The following is a 9,355-nucleotide window of genomic DNA, read 5'->3' on the forward strand; positions in this document are numbered from 1 at the left end:
CCTACCCCCTACCCCTCCCACCCCCATCCCTACCCCTCTCACCCCCCACCCCTATCCCTACTCCCCTCACCCCGCCTACCCCCTCACCCCATCCCCCCAGCCCTACCCCCTCTCACCACCCCTACCCCCTCACCTCACCTCATCTTACCCCCACTCCTCTCCCCCCTTCCCCTGCCCCCTCCCCCTTCCCCTTTCCTATTCCCCCCTCCCAGCAAGTCAGCAGGAGCTTCCCCTGCCCCGCCCTGGAGAGACTCTGGGTCTTGGCAGACAGTCTTGGCCCCTTTTCTGCTTCTGTGTCAGGAAGGGGGAGACTAGCCCCGACTTTTTGCCAAGACCCGGGTTCTCACCCCTCCCCCATCCAGGGATGTCCTATACTCCCCTCACCCTGAGTGATGAGGGATTTGTTGTGTGGTGTCCATCCTCTGCTGGTGACTGGCTGGTCTCACCACGCCACGGAGGTCACAGCCCGTGGACAGGTAGAGCTGAAAGGACCCCAGAAGCCAAGAGGTCCGCCCTCCTCAGCTGGTGAAATGAAGGAACTGAGGCACAGACAGGACCAGATTCTTAGACCTTAAGTTGCAGCCAGATCCCCGCTGTAGTGAGATTGTTCCTGGAGGCGTAGTCGCTGCCCCTGAGTCCTTGAGTCCAGGCTGTGACGGGACAGGTCCAAGGCTATGTCTCCACCTGCTGTGGTCTGACACATCTCTTACTTTGGAATCGGCGTGGAGGTCTACAGCAGCCCGGATCAGAGGTTGGATCCTTTACCCTACCCCAGGGTACCCTCAGGTGGGATGTGGCCAATACCTGACAGCCCCTTCCAGAGGTGAAGCTCCAAGGCCCTCCTACGCAGGTCTCTAATTCCAGGGTCTCTTCTGTAACTGGTCACACCTGCTCTTTGGCTTTCCTCAAGGAAAGTGATACCAAAATCCCTAACTGGCCTCAAAGAACCAAATGAAATGTTCCAGAAGAGCCTCCCTACAGGCTTCGCTGTCCTTCCATTTCTAATACAGTTAGACCTTGATATTGGGCACGTGGTGCTCCAATGTCTGGAAGATCAGGTGGCTTCCCCACTTACCCTGGGCTGAGGTAGGGTGTGAGGGAATGGGTGGGGAAAGTGTCTGTCCCTCAGTATCAGTGCATGCTCAGAAAATACAAGTGGATCTTCATATTAGTCTAAATAAAATGCCAGCAGATAAGTCAATGGGGGACAATCCATATATTCCCTGGCCAAGCTCAGTAGAAAAAAATAATTTCTTTAAATGATTTGGTTTTGGATTATTTTCCTTCATTTCATTTCATTTCATTTCTGGGCAGAAAATCATAAACTGATGGAAAACCTCTTATCCAATACAGTCAAGATGAATGAGTTGTCTCATGACATATTTGGTGGCAGTTGAAAAGCACTTAAATAAAAATATATACCCTAAGCCTCTTACGTGTTTTATGTTAAGACATTAAAAAAAAAAAGTTCATTCGATGGTCAAGCTGTGTTCATTTTTTGGTGACACGTGTGGATTGTCTGATGAGAATTCCACACTTAAGTTGTATTGGCTTGTGCGTCCTTTAATCATAGCCATAAGAACAACTGGCATAAGCAATTTGGAACAAGCAGAAGTGATCCTTGGTAAGCAGACAAGTCGCTTGGTAGGGGCAAAAGTGTTGGGGAGAGTTAGAATAGGATCTTCTAGCTGTGAGCTTTCTGGGTAGCCTGGATGTGGGTCCAGGTGTTTTTTTCTGAGGGAATGGAGTGTTGGGCCAACCTGGTTTTGGGGTGTGGGCGGTTCAGAGGAGGTCAATTAAGAGAATACCTACTGTTTTCCTCCTTCCCACCACCCTATATCCTACCTGTCCTCCCCAAGGAAAAGGAAGATCTAAGACCTTCAACATCATGCTCTTTCTTAAGTTGAAGTAAGTGGGGTCCACGAAGGCCTCCCTGCCCACCTCAGTCAAGAGAGACAGAAACCCCCAGCCTCAGACACTGGTTGTCCTACTGAATTCTAACTGGTGACCCTCAAACCTGTGCGAAGTTGCTCCTCTGGATTCAAATCATTAAAGGGAGTAACGATGGCTGCCTCAGTTTCTATCTTTAAAACCCCACCAAGAACAAAAGAACAAAACAGTTGGAGAGCCTCCCTGGGGGTGTGTGGTAGCAGGTACAAATGTCTTATTTTATTTTTTCTTTCAATCTTGTTATAATGAAAACTCTCAAATGGAAAAGCATAGCGAAAAGTGTAAAAAAAAAAAAAAACCCTCCGTATGCCCATCACCCAGGCTTGGTAGTTATTAAGATTTTGCCATATTTACTTTAATCTATTTTTTGGTAAAGTATTTTAACATAAATCCCAGACAGCATGACATCTCACCCCTGAACACTTCAGTATGCCCTGCAAAGGAATAAGGAAAGTTTCCTGTGTAACTCGAGTACAATATTGCCATTCCCAACAAAATTAACAGTAATTCCTTAATATCATCTAATATCTGGTCCGTATTCAAATTTCGCTAGCTATTCCCAACAAGTGATTTTGGCACTTTTGTTTCTCTGAGGATCAAATCAAGCCCCACACATTGACATGAAATTTATGATTTGTTTTATACGTGATCATATAGCATTTATTTAATTTCACAATGAAGAATGGCTTAAATAGAAAATATTTCTGGAACATTCGTGTTAATATGCCATAAGTAAATGTCGGCATGTAAATGAGAATAATTCTGCAAATTAGCCTGAGGATGCTCTTTACTCGGCTCCTTGTTGTTTTCATTTGATTAAAATTCTTCCACAGCAACCAAGATTCTCTAATACCTTGAAAAAGAATGTTAAATATCGATAGTGACTATGCATCTAATTTGACTTTTCACTGGATGAAAATGCTCTCCATGTCCATGGGCGTTATTTTCTGAGACATGCTTGCAAATAGCCAGCTAAAACCTCCTCTTTTCTTGCCATTTAGAAGCAAAACAGTAAAATGAATTCTCGTAGTAGGCAAAGAAAATAGTTTGTCTATTTTTTTGATGCCATTATTCAGCATGTAGTGAAATTTCAATCTGTCTTAATATTCCTACGGCTCCCCAACATAACACAATATGTTATTTCAAAATCTACTCATCGACAAATTATTTTTAGACAGTTATTTTAAATCAATTTAACGCCTTGCGTCACTTGTTAAATGGGGAAATTGGCATCTGTTTCTTCTTATGAATGTTATTACATAGAGTATCGAATTAGCATTATTATATTTAGTCAGGTGCTAATCTAAAAATAAAAACATTGAACTAAAAATCATGACTTTATCGTACTCCAGGCGAAAATGACAGAATGATACATATTTTTTTTAAGTTTCTAAAAATTCCCCAGAGTTGTTATATTCTTGAGAAAGGCATTCCCCAGCCAACAGAAGTTGGAGTGTTTTCTAGCATATTTGATTGTACTGCATTCTGGTTACAATTCCCTTGCTGGACCAAATGCAACATTCCCAAAGCCTTGCAGTCGGATTTGGAAGTTCTCCAGCCCTGTGTCCCCTCCCAGCTAGGGCTTGGCGTGAGCAGAATTCCATTCCAGGGACAAGCTATTCTTCTCTGAGTAGCTGAGTGCTGACGTTTGTTTTTTGTTTTAAAGATTTTATTTATTTATTCATGAGAGACACAGAGAGAGAGAGGCAGAGACACAAGCTCCTTGAAGGGATCCCGGTGCAAGGCTTGATCCCAGGACCACAGGATCACAACCTGAGTCAAAGGCAGCCACTCAACCACTGAACCACCCAGGTGCCCCTGAGTCTTGAAGTTAACAGCTTAGAAGCGACTTCTGGCCCCTGCTGGGGGCCATGGGCCTCCACTAGGCTCTGGCTTAGGGTCCAGGCTCCAGAACACAGGGCAGAGGAGGCCTAGTGGAGGTTAGCCTGTCCTTACTAGAAAAAGAAATCAAGGTGCTAGGCAAAGAAACTGCTCTGAAGTGCAAAGGGGACTGGAAAAAAATCCATATCTTATCCAAAGAAGCCAGCCTGATTTTATCGATAAGGACAGAAATGGCCCTGTCTTTAAGAAAATTCCTTTGTTAACATTCGTATTGTCCTTTGCAGAGGAACCCACATTATCTCAACATCATCTTGACCCTCCAGGGAGACGAGGACATGCATTCTGTTTTGTTTTCAGGTTATAAGCAAGTGGCCTGCCTGGGCCTGGAAGCCAGGGCTCCGTTCAGATGTTTCACTGCTTCTCAGCGTTCCAGATCCTTATCCCCCCTCAGAACCACCGCAGATCCTTACCCTTGTACTTATCACCCGGAGATGTAAATAGATGTGGTGTTTTCTATTCACTCCATCCCCCTCCAGGCCGTTCAGCTGCCTCCCATAGTTTGCGAAATCCCTCAGCTGCAGGAACCAGGTCTTTCATCTCTGGGTCTCTACCTCCGGGGCACAGAGTAGACACTTTACAAACGTGCTTGATGGGTGGGAGCATATGGACACCAATCTGGAGTGGAGGAATGAATGAACCTTGGGACATTGATGGCGTATCCACATCAGTTATTGGATTAAGTTCCACGAGGCCAGGGGCCATGTCTGCTTTGAGTGTGTATCTCCCCAAAATGCACCTGCTACATTGTAAGAGGTAAATATACTTCTTAAGAATTCATTCATTTATTCATCAAGTGGTTACGGAGTGCCTCTATGTGTAGTAACCATAAAGGCGATGGGACAAGGGTGTGGTTACCTGTGAGTGCTCCAGCTGGATAAAACAAAATCGAGCTTTTGGCTCTTCTCTGAATTACCCTGGAAGGCTTCCTGGAAGAGGTGGGATTTTTCTAATGGCACGTTGGTCAAAAATGACCCAAGTGTGTGTGGTCTTGAAAGGAACCTAGGTTGCTTTAATCCTTTATTGCCTTCCCTTGTGCAGTGTAGGTGCCGAGGGAGACACTTCTACTTAGCATTTTGACCTTACTAGAAGCAGGTTCTCTGTGAAGAGATGGAGATAGAAGGACTCCAGAAAGACTGTACTTTCCCTAGGTGCTCAGGCCTAGACCAGATAAACGCTTAAATTAATTCTTACTGGGATTCAGAAGATGACACAGAAGAAAAACAATAACCGGGAGGCTTTCCCTAAGGGAAGCCACAGAGTGCCGCATAATTCCAGTTACATCTGTCAGGGTCCTGAGATAGGGGTACCTGGATGGTTCACCCTCTTTCTTCTGTGAAACCTTCTTGCTTTTGTCTGGAGGTGAGGGCTGAATGGTCTGCAGAGATGTTGGAGCAGGGCCGGGATGCTTGGAGGCTTCTGGTCTTTGGAGCAGGTATTTATCCTGGAACAGAGAGCAGGGGGTTAGGTGACAGCATGCATGCACCTCCCTTTGAGCAAATTCAATTTCAGAGCATCTGTACTTTTGAAAGGAACAGTTCTTGGCCTGACAAAATAATTCCCCATGAAGTTGCTTAAGAGGTAAGTACTGAAAACGGGATTTAGTTTACAAAGAACTAAAGTAGGGGCGCCTGGGTGGCTCAGTGGTTGAGCATCTGCCTTTGGCTCAGGGTATGATCCCAGGATCCTGGGATCAAGTCCCGCATCAGGATCCTCTCAGGGAGCTTGCTTCTCCCTCTGCCTATGTCTCTGCCTCTCTCTCCATGTCTCTCATGGATAAAATAGATAAAATCTTTAAAACAAAACAAAGAATTAACATACACTGAAAGCTTTTGCGGGGACTTATCTCTTGCCAGAAGATGTGTACATCTCCAGGCAGATTCATAGAATCCTACAACCAGAACAAACCTCCAGAGCTCAGCCCGGTCCTGATTCTTGCCTCCAAGAAAAACTGACTTCATCAACACTTATTGACACCCACAGTGTACAGAGCTCCACGCCAGGACTCCGAAGCACACTGCAGATTTATTACAATTTCCAAAATCGGAAGGTTTTCAACCTCTTGGAGACAAGAGTCTAGGGCAAAGCTGTTGTATTAACCAGGCGTTTTAGTTGCTGGTGAGAGAAAGACAGATCAAATTGGCAGAAACACCAAAGGGTATTTTTGACTCCTGGGGTCGGCTTCATGGGTATGTGACCCATAAAGTCACACAGGGCCCCAAGCACAGAAACGCCCATACTTGGTTTAATGTTTTGCTGTGGCTGTCTTGGAATTCCTTTTTTTTTTTTTAAAGATTATTTATTTATTTATTCATGAGAGACAGAGAGAGAGAGAGAGAGAGAGAGAGAGAGAGAGGCAGAGACACAGGCAGAGGGAGAAGCAGGCTCCATGCAGGGAGCCCCATGTGGGACTCGATCCGGGGTCTCCAGGATCACGCCCTGGGCTGAAGGTGATGCTAAACCGCTGAGCCACCCGGGCTGCCCTGTCTTGGAATTCTTAATAGCTTTTAAACAAGGGCCTCCAGATTTATTTTGGCACTTACGTGGCTGGCCTGATGGCACCCATAAATGGGAGTCCAGGGTCGTTACTGACCAAAGCAGCTCATGCAGTGGAATGCCCTCCCCACCCCCACCCCGTCTCCTCTTCCCCTGCCCTCCCTCACCTCTTTCTCCTTCTGTTCTCTCTCACCCACTCCCTTCCCCTCTCTCCACCTCCTAGCTCTGCCTCCCTCTGTGTGGTGGTTTGCTTTTCTTCTAGTTGGTCACACTCCCTCTCTGCAGCCAAGGATGGCTGCTGGTGCTGCAGGCTGGCATGACCCTGGTTTGGCGCTCCCGACATCCATATTCCAATCTCAGAAAAAAGCCTTTTGGCAGAGCTTGGCTGGCCAGTCACCAAACCTTCTTTTTCTTTCTCCTGGGGTCACAACTAGATGGCATTCCAGCCTCCCCTGCCTCTGGAGGGGCCATGTGAATGAGTGTGACCAACAGAATGTGAGTAGATGTGAAAGGCTCTGCTTCTGATCTGGCCCATAAAAACCTCTCCAAAGTGATTGTTCTATTCTCTTTCTCCATTTGCTGGCTGAACAGAGCAGACTCTGAGGCCCAGAGAGAGAATGGAGCCACAGGATGAAAGGAGCCTGGGTCCCTGAATGGCTCCATGGAGGGCCACTGTGGACTTAGAGTGGATTACAAATACACATCTATTTGATAAACTACTGAGATTTGGGGGTTCTCTTTGCAGATGCTATGGTTTTTGATCTGTACCAGACACATACTGTGATTGTCCTTACTTGAAATGCAAGCCAACCTTGGACCAGTTACTACTCTGGGGGAGCATGAGTCCATCTAAGGGCCTGGGGCGCCACACTACAGCCCCACTAGGACCACAGGCAGCGAAGGAGGGAAGTGGGTGGAAAATACACACGATGGCCCCACCAAAAAACAGCTTCCAAAGTTTGCTCCAGCTCTGAATAAGAGAGCAACCTAAAGTCTCAAAGGTTCCAAAGATGTATTCTTTGAAAATTTGAATAGCTTAGTACCAAAAATGGTTCTCCCTATTATTGACATTTGTAGCATCCTCTCAGCTCTTTCAAAGAACTTAATTTTGCCCTCACTCCCATACTGAGGTAATTCACAGAGGCTCACCCCCTTTATTCTTGCTTCAAGGGCCACATATAAGACTCCAGCCGAAGAGCTCACGGATGGGAAAGTTAGGAAGTTCCCTTGACAGTCTGGCCTTCTGTTGCCATAGCAAGTTTCAGCAGTAGATGTCTATAGGAAAAAGTAAAGCAGCGACAGCTTCTCATAGTCCCTGAGATGAAGTCGTGCTCACCATTATCTGCTGAGGAACTTTTCATTTTGGTTGGTTTTCTCTCTGCCACTCCATCTGCTCTTAAAAGGTTTCCTATCTCTGACTCATGAACAGAGTTTGCTCTCCCTTGGGAGGTGGGGTGGGGGGAGTTTAACAGTGTGGATAAAATTGTTGGGACTTTGGGGCTGCTGGAAATTGTGGGTTATGGTTTTCACAAAATGGTTCTCCCACTTACATCTTTGCAAATCCTCCTCGAGGCTCCTGCTCCTCATCTATCAGATAAGCACAGCTATGCTGTCTATCTCCCAGGCTTGTGGTGAGGTTAAAATAAGATCAAATGCATTGCAAACTATAAAGGAACTTTCAAATTTAAGATCTGACAGTTGTTCGTGACAGTCTTCCTTTCAATTAGTATGGATAATGGAAAGTCGACGGGACACACTGAAGATCATGTGTCACCTTCCTTCCTTTGGGACATCCAGGCCCAGTTCTTTAATCATTGCTCTTGAACCTGATTGCCCTAATCTTTTAGATCTGTGGTTCCCAGGCTTGGCTGCACATTAGATCATCGGGGGAGCTTTTATTCCAGTGCCCAGCTGCACCCCAGACTCAATAAAGCAGAAACTCAGGATGGGTCTCGGGCATCAGGTTTTCTAAAACTCTCCAGGTGATTCCAATGTGCAGCCAAGGCTGAGAACCTATGTTTTAGGTTACTCCTTTGGAGGAGGGTGTGTGTGTGTGTGTGTGTGTGTGTGTGTGTGTGTCGGGGAGAAACAACTCAGGAAATTCTCTGTTGTCACATCGGAATCTAATACATGCCTGAATAATTTCACCTCAATAGATGAATGCACTTTGGAGCTATTATACTGACCTTACATTATATTAGAGACAGATGATTGCAGGATTGTCCCATAGATGTTTTTCACTGCTTAGCCGTGTTCAGGAGATGCTTGGAGAAGAGATGAGATGTATCTTTTACAGAATGCTGAAAATATCATTTTATAGCTCCTGAAAAGATGGAGAAAATGATGGGTTCTGAGCTGGTTTGTACAAGCCTAGAAGAAGACAACTGGGTACGATGACAATTATCTGGCATCTGTTGTAGGAACGATTCCTGAGGCTGTGAGTATGTAAGAGAGAGACCGAGACAGAGAGTTGGAATCCAGCAGGGGGAGGGGCTGGCAAGACCACGAGGCTGCTGGCAAAAATAAGACAGAGGGTGGAGGTGCCATCCCTGGTGACACTCTCATCCAATGGGCAGTGAAGCAGTCCTGGGAACCAAGCTGGGTCTCCTTTGCAGGACGTCCCATCCAGCGCCCCCTCGTGGTCACCAAAGGCTCGGCCAGAGAGTTGGTCTTGAGGGCTGTGTGGGTCCCCATGGGTGCACCGCACATGGCTCTTCCCAGCCACAGCCTTCCTACTACAAGTCTGCAGGATGGTTCTTGGCCAAGGGCAGCAGCTGCTGCTGCTGCAACATCACATCCTCTCCTTTTGTGTGACCCTAGGCCCAGTTTTTTCACATTGTTGAATCTCAGTTTTCTCATGTGAGTAATAATATTTACATGTCGCCGTTGTTGTAGGGCTTCACTGAGGTTAAGGCACAGAAAGCTCCTGGAACCAGAAGGGGATGCTCTGAGCCCTCTCTCCATCCTCGGAGGTGTGCACTCTTGCCTCCTACCAGCTCTCACCTGCCCT

At 46.4% G+C, this 9,355-nt stretch overlaps 1 long non-coding RNA gene across 1 annotated transcript; it reads right to left on the reverse strand.

Annotated features, from left to right (window-relative positions):
- Positions 1 to 2,347: 2,347 nt before the first annotated feature.
- On the reverse strand, positions 2,348 to 8,755 carry LOC144315259 (uncharacterized). Its single transcript, XR_013381004.1, has 3 exons — positions 8,532 to 8,755; positions 7,495 to 7,620; positions 2,348 to 5,293 (listed from the first exon to the last, which is right to left on the reverse strand). It is a non-coding gene; the product is annotated as an uncharacterized LOC144315259 (long non-coding RNA).
- Between the last annotated feature and the right edge of the window lie 600 nt (positions 8,756 to 9,355).

The sequence above is a fragment of the Canis aureus genome, chromosome 6 (genome assembly GCF_053574225.1).
Source record: "Canis aureus isolate CA01 chromosome 6, VMU_Caureus_v.1.0, whole genome shotgun sequence".
Lineage (NCBI taxonomy): Eukaryota > Metazoa > Chordata > Mammalia > Carnivora > Canidae > Canis > Canis aureus.